We start from the raw sequence: 16,409 nt of genomic DNA, 5'->3' as shown, positions 1-16,409 counted from the left end.
CTTGTTCCATTTATACAATTATATTTGAACTATTTGTAGGTTATCATGTTCTAGCTCCCCTTAATATTATTCTAAGTCCATCTTATCAAGGTTTACTAAAAATCATCGAATGGATATAATGATTCTAAGATGTCAATAAGATACAAAGAAGAGTTTCACTTCCATAAATCCTAACCTTGAGAGTAGTATAAAACTACAAAATTGCATTATGTATGAGGTTTCTTCTACATAACCTATCATAATGGATTCATTGATATATAATTTTGTGTCGATGATAGTGTAACAAGGTTTTCAAGTCTCTCTTTCTCTTTATCTCTCTATAATTGTTTCTTCCTTTCTCTCTCTTTAATAATTATGACTATTGATATGCAAGTGATTTCTCAAGAATCTTTGCTTTAGGGAAGCTTGAAAATAAAGAAAATACTTCAACTACGATAATAACTTTGGTAAATAATTCCTTCAACTAAATGAAGGGTCTAAAAACATATATGGTAATTGTTCATAGTAGATAAAGCTATTTTTCTATTAATTTTTAATTATTTTAATAGCTTGCAAAATTGGAAAAATTATTATCCCTTAATAAAATCACAAACAATTGTTATGCCTTGACATACTCAAACAATGTGTGATGTTTTCAATTTAATCTTAAATTATGTTGGACTTCTAAACTTAGTTTATTAACCACCTAGAAAAACAATATAACCTATTATTTTCTTGAGGGTCATTAAGAGTCTAAACTATAATTATAAAACTCTATTTCATATCATTTAGAGTGTGAAATATAAGTTAGCTTTTCCATTACATATCGTTAAGAGTGTGGAATATGAGTTACACACTCCATATCATATCATTAATTGTGCTTTCCAAGTCCGGTTATTGCCATTATTCCATATTTTAAGAAATTAATCTTGCATACTTTTTTTTCTTTGTTACTTGCACCTGCAATCCGTGCTTAGGATCTAGAAAGGGAATTCCCTGCATATGTTAAGCTTGGTAATGGTATGAGTTCTACCCACAAATGAATACGTAGGTCCCTTTGGTATGTTTAGATCAAATACGAGTACTGGCTGCAAAAGTTCGACTAATATGGGTTTCTTTGGTTATCGAGACCAAATGCTAGTTGCTGGGAAAATAGCAAAAGTTTGACTAATCTGTGTTTCTACTGTACCCTCAACTAAAAGCGAGTCACTCGAAAAATACTATAGTATCTCCGATTGTAGAAGAAAAGGTTCAACTAGTCAGTGTTTCGTTGCTTATCTCGACCATAAGCTAGTCAAAAGAAAAATAATACTTAATCGTTGTTTCGCTGCTTCTCTCGACCATAAGCCAGTCAAAAGAAAAATAGTATTCAACAACCATAGAATATCCATCCATGTAATTGTTAATTATGTCTCTACCACGAATACCACGAATAACATCGGTGTAAAAACATGCATGAAAAGTTCGCCCAAAGGCGTGGGTTCGATCCTCCTCGGGTCCATCTGGGTCAGATTCCATGAGTGGAATCGACTAGGCATGATTTGGGTGGGCCCGCCTAGGGGTGCTGCTGCGAAGAAAAACAACATGCATGAGATGCATGCTATGTCAAGGCTCAGCATTATGTTAAGGCTACCTACCATGCTAGACGTAACAACTCTGGCAACGTGGGTTATGTCAATGCAAAACATCATCAGGATTCTGTTTCTACTTAAAGGCACTATTAAGTATGTCAAGTCTAACAATTCAACGAAACAGGCTATGTCAAGGAAAAACACCTTTAGGTATTGTTTCTCTGATATTTGCAGCTCTACATTTCCAGGTGGGTGAGAAAAACATAGATAAATGAATACATACAATTATATTTGTATAGAAACATGGGAGAGAAAATGAATACATCCAATTATATTCTGATAGAAACAATTAGAAATAAATGTACATAATAATAATACTACATTGGCTTACCTACGATAGAGGGGGTGATTGTTTCAGCCATGCCCAATTCAAATTAGGAAAGATCAAAGAGGGTAAATAGGAGGATGCATATGTGAAAAGAGATTGGAAACATGCCAATAGCCATAGTGATAGATAGCAACCATAGGGGGATGAATATGTGAGAAGAGATTGGAAACATGCCAATAGCCATAATGATAGATAACAACCATACTTCTAGCATTGTGGATAGCCAAAGAAGAAGCTATGCATACAATGTTATGTTGGTACATAATAATAAATCAATATTGGCTTACCTGCCATAAAGTGGGCGAATGTTTCAGCCATGCCCAATTCAAATAGGAAAGATTAAAGAGGGTGAAGAGGAGGCATATGTGAGAAGAGATTGGAAACATGCTAATAGCCATAGTTATAGATAGAAACCATACTTCTGGCATTGTGGATAGTCAAAGAAATATGTGTAGTAAAAAAAAAAAATTATTTTTAAAGGAAATTAGCAGTTTATATCATGGTTTAATGCTAGCTCCAAAACTAGCATTAATATTAGTGCCATTCATTCATTCATCGTAATTATATCATAATTTCTTAGTTATATGATGTGTTATTTTATCTAAGTTAGCAACAAGACTCAAATGGTCTTACCTAAGTTCACAATAAGACTTTGAATTGTCTTTAATCCAATCAAATTTGAAATAATAAATTAATTAAATGAATAAATATTTGTTTTTTTTTAAATAAGTTAAATTGACTTATATGAAAGAAATCCATTAAAATAATGTTAGCGCAAGCGATTTCAATCACTATATACCATGTCATTTCGCAGATATAATAAGAAAGTATGTGTGAAGAAGTGAGAAGGAACCATAAGGGTCTCATAAGTAAGATTCAATTATACAAAGAAAACTCATTGATAATATTTTTGAAGCCAAATAGTATTATGAGAAAATCTTGAGATACTAAATGGAGAATTATTATGGTACAAGATCCTTGATTACTATCTTATTTTCTCCGTGGGATTTAGAAGATTTCAAACTTTCTTTCTTAAAATAGAGAAATAAAATTAAAATTATTTTGAGTTGAGGGCCTTAGAGTTAGGGTTCCTTGGGCTCATTTATCTTTGAAGATCACAGAATCTATATCAATTTATTTGTAAAAAAAATATGAATAGAGTTAATTGTCTTAAAACATGTCAATCATGTTAAGGTCATTTTATCATGATCACCATATATGGAAATTGAAACTTCATAAAAAGAATTCAAGAAGTGCTCGATAATTTAGGTTGTGACACTTTTGATCAAGTCATATCTTTTAATGGAGAATGTGAAACTGATCTATAAACTATCATGGATATCTTATTAGACAAATTGTCACAACATATCTACTAAAATATATTAGAAAATCTTAAATCTACAATATGAGTGTTAATTTCTTCTCAATTTCATGGATTTGTGAACTATTGTTTATTGCACATGAGTGAAAATTATAATTATGTAGAAAATAGAGAATAAATAGAATGATCACTTACAAACTACAATATCACAAGATATGACCTGTGAAACCCTTTCAAAATAAAACTCAACTATAAGGTGAGGTTTCTTTTTCTTTCTTACTTCAAATGGAAATGGATGTAAGTAGAAAGTAGTGAGACTTATAGCTCATTGACTGCTATAATATATAAACCATTTCTATTGTCTCTATATATATCCATTCATTCTCTACTAGTCTACTCATCTATGGAACAAAATGTGTTAGAAATTAACTAATAGAGTAATTAAATACAAAAAATATTGTAGAAACATAAATGCATAGAACAATAGAGATAGATATATGTGGTTCACCCAATTTGGGCTATGTCCATGGAGAAACAGTCAATACTTCCTTCTATATTATCTAGCAAAATGAAGAGATACCACCTATAGCAGATCCATTGTAATCTCCTCTTTGCCCTCACACTGTCTCCTCTCTCTTTCTTGTTAAGAATAATAATACAAATCCATAATACAATTCCCTCATATAAACCGAGGATTTGCCTTCTAGGGAAAAACCTTAAATTAAACATAACTTCTACCATTATATCATCCGCCTAATCAATGGCCTAGATTGACTACGAAATTATGATATTTTACAAGGCAATTTTTCATATATTTTTAGCTTCAAGGCCGGTGCCCCTAAATCCCCACCTAGGGGTGTTCCAAACATGCAACCTCCCCCCACTAGACCCCATAGGCAACAATAGTTGGGGGGGAGTCCCCCCACACCCGTCGAGGATTGGAATCCAAGCACGACTAAAACAAGGTCTCTGAATCAGGAATATAACCAGGCTCCACATCCAACAATCTCCCTCTTGGAGACAAATTATATCAACTCTATCATTGCTTCAGTTGATGGATAATGCTTCCACTTTGGACGTGGTTGTTTCTCATCTTCATCATCATTTGTGAAGGCTAATTGAAACTAAGAAGTAACTCAATTTCTGCATGGTTATAACCTTTGTCAACATATCTCTAGGATTTTGGCTCATGTGTATCTTTTCCAGCTTCAAATGTCCATCATTCAAAACTAGCCGTATGAAATGATACCTGAGTTGGATATGTTTAGTCTTAGAATGAAAGGTTGAATTCTTTGCAAGATTACTGGAACTATGGTTGTCACTATATAACCTGCTCATCTCCTACTTCTTGCCCAACTCATCCATATTTTGTTGTAAACAAATCATTTCTTTACTACCCTTTGTAGAACAACATACTATGCTTTTGTTGTTGAAAGTGATGAGCCTCGATATTGCAGCAAGAGTGCTGCAACTCCCAGGGCTACCGACTTTAACTATCAACTTGGGCTTTGTACAAAATTAAGAGGTATCGACACTATATATGCAGTATAAAATGTGTCCTTCCTTTACTGTCATCATGTAATGGAGTGCATGTATTGAAATCAAACCCTAAACTAATTGTATAAAATGAACTAAATTGGAAACCCTAACCTATTGCAAGAAATAAAGTACAAGGAAAGAAACATATTCTAATTGCATAAAGATCACAAACTAAATTTAAAAGAAACCTAACTTAACTCTATTTATCACATGTGATCATTTAAACTATGGAATCCGATTTAGGGAGTGCTAATTGTTGTGTGCATGAATAAATATAAAATAACTTTTTCCTTTTTATCTTTTTTCTTGAAAATTTTAAATGCTAATCTTGTTTGGTTCTTTGGCAGTGGAGACAGATGTGGAGGAAAAGGAGTACAATGGTTCAGATTGCTTGGAGGGAAATTAAGGGCCTAATCTTGGCTTCTAATGATGATTTTTCTCAATTCGGGCTCAAAACAGGCCACTATAGGTTTTCCTATAAGATGTCTACAAGATCCCTTGTTTTATTACAAAAAGCAAGATGAAAGCTTAGGAAGTGGTCTAGAAGGTGGAATGGAGCTTGGGAAAGATGGATAATGGAAGAATAAGGTATCGATGTGGCGGACACTACCCAAAAAAGCAAGGGCTTCAAAATTTGTAGATTTTCTCAATGGAAATGGCAATTTTTGCTTATAAAACAAGAATTCAGATTGATATTTTAGTGGATTTTAGCGACATGGGTGGATGAGGCTTGGATGAGGTGAACGAGATGCGGTCACCCTACAATGTATAGCTCCTGCAACAACAAACATTATTGTCTGCATATATCCACAAATTCATCTATACATGGGAAAGATTTATTAAATAACAGAAAATTACTTAGTCTAAAAATCAGAAATTCGAGAACTAGTGATCTAGTAAATTTAGCAAATGCCTAACCTAATCAAGTGCAAATGCAATGGGGTAAATTTTGTTATTAAATAGAATGTTTTTTTGATCTAATGCAAGAAGAACCAACTTGTTTGAAGCTCATCAGCATACCCTAAAAAATATCATAAATTTAATGGTCTTTGCTAAAAGGGAGGTCTAGAAATCTAGATTTTGGAATAAGAAGACTAATTCAAGTAGCTCAACTATTACTCTAACCTTCCAAAGCTTTCCAAGGATGAAATGATTCTTTTGATCCTGCAAAAGAACTTACATCAACCATTTAACCAAATCATACAACAAGAAATCATTAATACTAAATGCAGAAATGGAAAGAAATAAGAACAAGAGATGCATGTGAATAAGAAGTGAAAAGAAGAAAAGAAAATGATACGAAAGGGCTATGAGGCTCTTGGGATGGCCAAGCCCAAGGAAAATCAAAGACCTATGGAGGAGAACAAGATTTAAAAGTTGAACATGACACCAATCTTCATTATTTTCATCAATACAATTACATCCCTACAAGAAAACACAATGGAGCTACAAGAATACATGTTGTCTCCCCAAGAAGACTAATCAAAATCTCCCTCTAGAGGAAATTTTGACTTGTTACTTATAAAAAATGATTAAGAATCATTCCCCATGAAATGAGGAACCTTTTCCCACCAAAATCCCTTGATTAGTGTATCTGGTTCCCAATACTAGGAATATGCATTAAATGGCATGGAACACATTCCTAGATTTTCTCAATCATTGGAGTTCCATAATCTGTGCCATAATTCAATAATATATTGTTAATTTATTATTTAATATTGATCCTCATGTAGTAGGGAGAAGGTCCCTAAATTATCTCCTCCTCCAAATCTTCATAACTTCCACAAAAATAAATAATGTTAGGCACAAATATGCAATTATTCATAAACCTTCCTAATGAATATATTAAAGTTAAAAATACATTATCTAATGCAAAAAGAAAGGTTTAATGTGTTGAAGGATAGTGAGAAGGGTCTTGATTTATGTTTAATTTAGAGGCATGGGCCTTAATTTATGTCTAGTTTAGAGGTCCATCATACCCCCTGCTGAAAGTGTTTCTCATCCTCTGCGCAACTTAGTGACCTAATTGTGCCTCATTCATGGCGCTGGTGGCTTCTCTCTTGTGCATTAAGAATCTTGTCTGTAAGTTCTGCAAGGACAAGCCCAAAAACATGTTTGTGCAAAGAAAAATCATTTTTTCTTGAGACCATTAGCTTGCCTTTTTCTTTTCTTTTGTGGCCTAGATGATTGCCTAATGGCCTTGGAGTTTTTTGTTTTTATTAGGTCTCTCTTAGGCACTGCCTTTTTTTTTTGTTTTTAACACAATTTGTTCCATTCTTCCTTCTTGTAGCAGCATTCTGCCTTCCTGTAGTAGTGATTCCTTCTTCCTTTAGAGTATTCTAACTATATGGGAGTGATGAGAAATGATGTGGGTTTGTGAAAATGGAGGGATCCTCTGTTTGTTTTCTTCAAGGAATTTTTAGGGTGAGACAAAGTGTAGGGTTTGTTCTTGAAATTATGAAATGGGATGGATGAATGATGGATATATAGTGAATATGAAGTGGATGTAGGGCTTGGAGTGTTGTGGTGACTTGGCCTTTGCAAAAATTTATTCTTTTAATTGTCGTCCTCATTCCTTGAAATCATCACCCTTCATAATTTGACTTTTCAACATTGCATGAGTGATGGAGTGAGCTACAATTAACTAGTTGAAGGCGGTTGAGACTGTTGACCCATCCTTAGCTTATAAAACCTCATCTCGCATGCATTGACAATAAATTTATAACTATAATATGCTTAACATAAGAGGTAAAGAATATTACATACATATACCTACCTGATGGTTGTTGGAGAGACATGCATGTTGTTACTGAGTTGATGTTGTTGTGCTGCTAATGACTCAGGTACATCTTCTTCACTGCCTTTTTCTTTTTTTTTGATCTGATTTTGCTGATGGGTTGTCTTGTTGTTGATGTGTAGGTGTTAGGGGGCCTATATCAACCTTCCCTAAAGAATTTGTGACATTTTAACCCATTTTTCCATCATATTTCCTCTTGTAGCTTATTCTCGACCTTCCTATAGAGATCTTGTAGTAATTCAGAACTTCCTATAAAGATCCTATAGTAATTCAGGACAACCACTTGTAGCAGACTTGTTTTGTCCATATCTCCCAAATGGTAGAACGGATTGACTTAAAAATTTTTGAACATGTTTTCATCATCATTATGCACCTCTCTATAACAAAATCTTGGACAATGGATGCATGAATCTCGAGAAAAACTAAAACTAGCTGAAGGTGATGGAGGTCGATCTCTTGGAAATCGCGCACTGGAATTTTTTGAAATTTCTTGTGCATGTTACCATCATCCATTTGCATCTCCCCATGAAACAAATTTTTAAATGGATGCACGGATATCAATAAAAAATAAAAATAGTTGTAGGTGATGGAGACCTATTTCATGGAAACCGTGTACTGGAATTTGTTAAAATTACTTGAGCATGTTACCATAATCCATATGCATCTCCCCATGAAACAACTTGGAAAATGGATGTATGATTTTCAAGTTATGTCAAAAATAAATTTTTTCTCTATGTATTTTTGTTTCCTGTAGTAAAAAATAACATTCTTGTAGTTTCTTAGGACAACAAGCAAACTGATGGGTCTAGTGGGTCTACCTAGGCGCCTCAAAGGGGTTTTCACCTAGGATCTTTTCTTTTTTCTCCTCTTTTCTTTTTTCCCAACCCATTGACCACCTCATGGAGGTTTTCAATCAATGAGCCAATCTTAGGCACCTCAAAGGAGGTTTTCACCTAAGATTTTTATTTTTTTCTCTTATTTTTCATGTTTTTTTCTACCCTGCCCTACTTGAAAAACAAAATCACTTGCAATTATAAGAATACTTCCAATGGAGCCATATGCACATCAAGATGATAGAAAAACTAATGTGTAGGCTTGCAATATATGATTTGACATGTACCTGGATTTCAGAGACCAAATGATTTGACTTTGGAAGGATCAAGCATAGTTAAAGAAGAGAGTGATGCTCCATCTTGTTGATTTTCTAGAACCAAACATCAATATAACTTTGATTTCCTTGGTTTTCTTGCTTATCTGGATCATTCTTTATGTCTTCTTCTACCATGACCTTCAAATCCTCCTCTTTTTTCTGATTTTTCTCTTGAATACATGGAGGATTTGATGGTAACCATGAGGGAGCTCTCTCGATATCTGATTTTGATGTATTATATTCATCAAGTGTAGTCCATGATTATGTGGTCTTCTCATTTGAATCTTCTTCTTCTAGATGTGGTCCTTCAATGATATCAAGATAATCTATTTTTTGCAATATTCTTCCTGAGCTATGGTGAATATCATTGATCTCAAGAGGAGATTCTTGGAAGTGTTGTACCTCAACATTGTAAGTGGGCTAAGCTACTTCAATGTGTGGCTTTAGAAATGGTGGTACTGGTAGTTGAGTGGGAATGAATATTTGAGATGGATGTGGCTGTGGATGTGGTGGAGATGAATGGTAGTGATAACATGGAGATGGATATGGAGGATATTGAGGAAAATATTGAGGATATTGTGGAAGGCTCCCATAAGTTCCTTGCCAACCTTGTTGCCAAGATTGGTTTTGGGGACGAGATGGCCAATATTTCAAAGAAAGGGTGTGTTCCAATTACTTTGATATGGATGTGCATAAGCTTGAAATTCTGAATTAGATTATTGCATCATACTAGGTTGAATGGGCTTCCATGGCCCTCTTGGAGCTACATAACATAGTTGCATTGGGAATTGAATTGCTCCATTTTCCTCTTGGTAAACTTCCTTCAACCTTGTTAATCAGGGGAAATATTTAACATCATGTGATTCTGCATGGATGACACAAATATCAACATCTTCTTTTTGCTCATTTTGTATTCTTAACATTTCTACTTGTTCACTTAGATTGCTAAGAATTTATGTTTTAAAGTTATCAAGCAAATTTCCAAGTTGAGCTTGACATACAGATCTTGATGTTGATTGACTTACTCTTGACCTTCATCTTGATATGTGTTTGCATGTTTCATAAATTTCCTCAAATGATAATTGATATACATCACCTCTACTCATGAGATCAAGAATATCAATCCACTCATCCCCAATTGTTCTAAGTAAGAGGGTTTTTTGTGTGTTAGATCCTAAATGATGTAATTTTTCCCTCTTAACATTATACATGAACCTCTCTATTAGATCCTTTAGACTCTCACCTTCTTTTTTATTCCTTCTAAATATTTCTTCTTTAAGATCATGATCTTTATATTTTTCTAGAAATATATTTTGCATATTGTTGGGTGCCAAATCGGGCCACCTTTCTGCCTATTTCCATTACCCTTTTTGTTATTTTTTCACTTATTTACCCATGTTGTTATGTTAAACTTATAAGGTAAATTCCCCCCTTACTGTCCTATTGGTATATTTTAATTAATGAAGTAAATCTATAGAGTTTACCAATTTTCGGAACTAAACTATGTGTTTGACCACCGCATGAGAACAGAAACCCTCAACTCAGCATATTGCAATAGATCTGGTAATGCCCAATCAGCAGGAGGTCGCATAGCTTGGAGGACAAATGCCCTGAACTATTCTTGGAGCCATCCTACTATCCCAGGCATCTGATGCTGATACCATTCCAACCAATGTGTATTTTTATATATGCATTCGCTATGTTTTCAAGAGAACTGTTAATCTCCCTCGCTGTGTATAAAACACAGGTTGATCCTGTGAATGGGGGTTCACCCATCAACATTGTAAACTTCTGTTACTGACTAATAAAAGATGATCCATTTTGTTGTTTTAACTCTTTTCGTGGCTAATGCATCCCTGATTAGAGAGCTGGGCTCGCTCTTCTGATCAGGTGCTACACCTTTGTGTGTGTGTGTGATTTGATAGTTTTCGTTGCTGTTACAATACTTTTTTGTTTATTATTATTTCTGTAGTTCTGTAATTTGATTAATCTTGCATTTATGTTTTGAATATTAAACCACAAACCCTTGGTTGGGAAAGATCACGTGTTTGCCCCTACATATACCTTGCACATTTCCTTGAAAGGATACACACCCAGATTGATAAGATTAATGTCGAAATTAGGTAGATAATCACCCCTACTTGGACACCAACATTTTGGCGTCATTTCCAGGGAGGCTAACAAGGTGCAAACAACGATCTGGACCAGCCAGAGGGTCAATCTCTCGTCCTGGGGAGAGAACGAGTTCTCTCACTCTGCTTCAGGTCCTAAGCATAGGTACTCTTTTTTTTTGTTCATTCTTTTCATTTTTCTTATTATTTTGGGCCATTCTCTTGTCCTGGGGAGGGAGGAGTCCTTTGACACCCTACTCCAAGCCTTGAGCTAGAATTATTTTTCTTTCTTAACCTGTGTGTGTGTTTTCTTCTTGGGGAAAAACCCTAGTCTTACCCTAGGGAGGGACAATTTTTTTTTATCCCACTCAGATCTGGAATATTAGGGTTTCCCGTGGTGTTTGATTGTTTTTGGTTCTTGTTCCTGGGGAGGGAGGAGTCTTTTGACACCCTGCTCCAGGCTTGAAACCCTAGGTTTTTTTATAGCTGCCTTTCTTTTCCTTGAGTCCTTCATCCTGGGGAAGGAATGGTCTTTTGACACCTTACTCTAGGGTCGAAGCATTGTAGGTTCATACAGAAACCCCCCATCAACCCAACTTTTGTATGAACAGAGAACCCAATAAAAGGGGCAGACGGAGAGCCCCAAGAAGGGGAAGACCAGACCTGGGAAGAAAAACCTATATACAAGAGATCATAGCAAAGGCTAAATCTGAAGCATCTTCTCGCGTAGCTGTGAGACCAGGAGCAAGAAGGGTGAAGTTAGAAGGATAGTCAGTGGAACAGCCAGTATTGGCTGCAACATTCTGTGGTGATTCGACATAGCAGGTCCCTCTAACCATGGAAGAAGCATCTAGCAGTGGACCTGAGTCAGAGAATCTTGAGCTAGTGCTAGCAGAAGAGGAAGTTGCAAGTAGAGCATCGGTAGAATTGGACCATTTTGGTAAAGGAAAGGGAGTTGCAGTTGAAGGATCAAGCCATCAGGCCACAGGAGGAAGATTCAAGGAGATACTTACATCACCAAGAGACCGGGGAAGTGCTACTAAAGCAGCTTGAATCTCGGTAATAAAGAATCCTCAGCCACCCTCTACAGAGCCTGCTAAGATCCCCAGTGATTATTGGAAAATATTCATGGCTCCTACCAACTCCACCATCGATTTCCCTATTGGAGATCTAGGAACTAGTGTGCCTACAAATCCTATTCCATTGGCAGCTTTACCAACTTTTCATGGGCTTATCTCTGAAGACCCTGACACATTTCTATTTGAGTTTGATATAGTATGTCGAGGGTATGACTACACAATGGATGCCCAGAAGCTAAATGTTTTCCCTTCCACTCTAAAAGGGATGACTCTGTGCTGGTTCATGGGCCTTGGAACAAAGTCCATTTCTACTTGGGAAGATATGTAGACAGATTTCCTGGAGAAATACTAGGATTACTGTAAATTCCGGAACATTAAGGAGGAACTCTTCAAGTTCGCACAGAAAGAAGATGAAAGCTTGGAAGATTGTATGGAGAGGTTCAACTACAACTTACAGAGGTCAGGACACTCTAACCTGGATAAGGAAATATTGAATATTATCCTCCTTTGGTCCCTTCAAGAAGACTCGATGGAACTATTGAACATTGTGGGGAAGGGAGACATCTCCAAGGAGAAGTTCGAAGACATCTGCAAATTATGTATTCAGTGCTCAAGGGGACTGGCTGTTATAGACATTTTTGTGCCTCGCGACATGGAGCATGAAATGTCAATAATTACAGGGATCCTCAGTCCCTAAACATGTTGTTCTTACCCCTAAAAGAACAAGGTCATCAAACAACAGCACTTCCAATCAGTTCTCCACCTGAAAACACTTCAAAACAAGCTAATTTTGGATCATGTCAGCTGCTCCACTGAGCATCTGCGCTGGAATGCAATTGCTCCTCCTTGTACCTGCGCTGGAAGTCAAATCTAATGAAGGCTACCTGCGCTGGGCGAGATTGGCCAAGTGACACAGTCATTCTGCAAAGTGTCAACTGCCCAGGAAGCTTCCAAACTGACACTTGGTTCATGAGATTCGCCCTGTGATGAGTAAGAGGTACTTGATCACCATGTGTAAGCGAGGATCTCCAAGTGGACTCAAGAACTGAAGATTAACTGAAGAGGGAGAGGACACAAGGCAGCTTCATGTCAGTCTCAAGCTGACTCATCCTCTCTTCTTCTCTCCTATATATAGAGCTCTTCTATGAGGTCTAAGGAGGCTGGAATTTTGTGTAAAGCAAGGAGGTGCTGTTGGTTTACAGTTAGAGCTATTGGGTGATTGTTTTACTAGAGGTGAAGAGGAGAGTTCTTGCTGCTGGGGAGGTGCTGCTGGATTGGAGCCATCATTGGTTGTAACCTTCTCAGAACCCTGTTACTTCCATCAATAAAGTTTTGCATGTTCTCCTATATACTTGTATTGCATTGATGTATTGTATTTACATGTATATTTGATTCACTCTAATCCATGCATCAGTTATGAGTACTTGTATCTTGTAGTTTCCTCTCTTGTTTTGTGCAGGATCTGTGTGTAGCTGGACCGGCAAAGAGAGCAAAGAGCTGGGAACAAGAGACAAAGAGAGAGGACAAGGATCGACTAAGCGAAAGACACCAGGTTGGTTAATCTTTTCTTCCTTCTCTCTGTACTTTCATAAAGGGAAACATCAAAGCTTTACTTTCAGTTGTTGCTAAAGACTGTCACCTTTAGAGTAGGGATAGGGTCATCCGCATCAGATACTTTTCCCCACAACAAACTGGCGACTCCGCTGGGGAGCCTAGTATCTTGTTGGTGTTTGTAGTATTTTGCTATTCATTTCTTGAAGAAAAGAGTACCAAATCGAAAAGCTTTTGACTATATCAAAAGCGAAGTAGAGGGACTGCTACTCTTGCTCATTTGCTGAGCAAATTCAAGATTTGAAGAGCTTATCTACAAAAGACTCTTTACTCTTTGTGATAGCTTTTCATCCTCTTGATCATCCCTTAGCCTGTACTTGACCTATAGCTTTTTATTTCAGCAAAAACAGTGCATTTTTGAGTTTTTTATGACCCGGAATACCTTGTAAACGCAACTCTCGTGTCTCAGTGCAGGCTGTCCACAGGCAGTCTGCATTCCAGCGCAGGTACTCCCTTCGGGAATTGCGCTGAGAATCAAACTGACAGACCAGAGCCTGCGCTGGTCCAGTCAGCCAGTGTCTTGCTAAGGTTTCCCTTTGTGTCTGAGCCCTGTTTTCACTGATTTTTTGCTGATTGCTTGCTGGTCATTGTACTTGCTGTAAACCATTCTCCTTGACATTATTCCGCCTCAGTTGTGTGATGAAACTGTGAATGTTCTTTCAGTATTTCTTGTTTCAGTTACAGTTTCCCATTGTGAAAAGCGAACCAGTATAGCTGTGGCCTCTTAGATCCTGAACTGTAAAAGTGTCTTTGTGATCTGAAGAGCTAGTTTTATTACTGTTCATGGCTATTTGAGTTTGTTTGTTTTTCATTTTATGGTTTGGATCTATACATTTCCTGTGTTTAAACAAGTCGATCATAAGGTGTCTTTTTTATTATTGGACAAGCTTGTTTATTTCTACTTGAAATTATATTCAAAATTATACAACAGTTTCCTTTTTGTCTTACATCAACATTAAGGATAACGAAAAGAAATACATGCATTGTGCATTTTGCATTTGACTGTGTGCTTGACGATTTAGGAAAATGTGCATTTTAGTGTGTGTTCTATGATCTGTGGAAAAAGTTGTGTCTTTCTTTTCCCTCAGTAGATTAAGGTTTTCAAAGTTGAAAGATTGAAAAGATTTGCTTCTCATCTTAGATTGCATATAGGAAGTTCCATATATACATCTCGTGGCGACCCTGAAAGGCAAATTGTTAAGCAAGATCAACATTAAAATAAACTCAATTTACATAACAACGCTTTGTAACATAACACAAACATCTAGAGGTCTAGGTAGAGACGTGTTTCGGCGTCGTTAAACATAGTGACTGTCGATCTCTATGAAGGTGGGTGATTCCTCCTGAGAGTCAGTGGCACTAACACGGACTTGTGCTCCCGCGTACCGTCGCGTATATTGGGAGACCCCTATAGGCTTTTATCCTTTATCCTTAGGAAACCGTGTCGGCCGCCCTACTGATCGCGATGCAGTGAACACAGCATTCACGAAGATCGACCACCCGTACCGTAAAACGTATTCTGTGGTTTCGCGAAAGGTTTGGCACACCCTCTGCCTAGATCTCCAGAGCAGTTTCTTTTGGCCTTTTTCAAACTCTATAACTGAAAAAGTCCAACCGAGCATTTGTCACTTCGGGCTCGTTAATACATCGAAGGCGACTAGAGTCATATTTAGCTTTTTCTCGACTCTTAAAACATGAAAAAGCAAGTTTGTGTCTAAAAGCGTCGTTAATAAAATTTATTTTAAGCGGAACATAATCACCTGTTATTCCCACGTTGATCTTTCAGTTGAAAAGTATGGAGCCCACCAACCAAGGAAGTAACCTTGGCGGAAGTCCAAATCCCTTCTCCTCTTGGGGAGATGTTGGTGCGCCTCATATGGCAACATTGTCACTTCCAGGATTGACAATCGGCCTACCAGTATGGCTCTTTTCAACTAATGTAGTCTAGATCGCCACTAATCCTGAGCAGTCGAATCAACAGTCAGAACAATCTAGAACTACCCACCAGCCTTCCACTTCTTATGATACTTCCTCTGATCCTTCATCTTCGCAAGGTAGAGCTGGAAAAAGTCAGCCTCCCAAGGAGAAGAAGGAAAAGAAGAAGAGAGAAAAGAAGCAGAAGGAGCCTCTGGCGAAGGCGACTGGGGGCAAGCAGAAGAAAGCTGACAAAAACCCACACACTGCACCGACCGGGCCTAAATCGCCATGTGTCATTTGCAAAGGGATCCACTTCCATCATGATTGTCCTTGTATTCCCCGGATACTAAGGGACTGGTCCCCAAGGTTGCACAATCCGGTAGCATCAACCTCTGATTGTCATGTTGATTGCAATCCGTCAACTAACGAGAGTGAAGGACGAAGAAGGGGACCAAGATCACCCTTTCTATTGTGTGAAGGCAATCATGCCATCCACAAATGTCCATTCTTAGATGAGGCAAAGAGAGATTTGGAAGATCGCCCGGTTTCACCGTTGCAACTTCCTCCTGGATACCGAAAACTCGCGCCTAATCCCTCGATAGTTGAAAATCCAGTTGACCCGCTCAAGTGGTCAGCTGAAGTGTCGGTCATTGAGAATGAACCTACTGAATCCAGACCAGACGAAAGTCTAAAGGTCGAAACGGCAGTTGACCCGGTTCTTCCTTCAGAGGTTCTATCGTCCAATGACTCCGTCATTGAAGACCCGTCTTCAAATGACACCGTCGCCGAAGAGTCATCTTCATGCGACACCCTCACTGAAGAGAATAAGGATGACACCATCCAGGTTCTTTTCATCAGCACCGACTCCGATGAGCGTCAGGGCAATGTGCCCATTCCTTTATCGCAGGAAGGAACATCATCAGAGTCATATCCGGCCGTATATTCG

Source organism: Pinus tabuliformis, chromosome 2_2 (assembly GCF_031772625.1).
Source record: "Pinus tabuliformis cultivar Carrire ecotype Pingquan chromosome 2_2, CPIR1, whole genome shotgun sequence".
Taxonomy (NCBI): Eukaryota; Viridiplantae; Streptophyta; class Pinopsida; order Pinales; family Pinaceae; genus Pinus; species Pinus tabuliformis.
Note: the sequence above shows the minus strand (reverse complement) of the source record.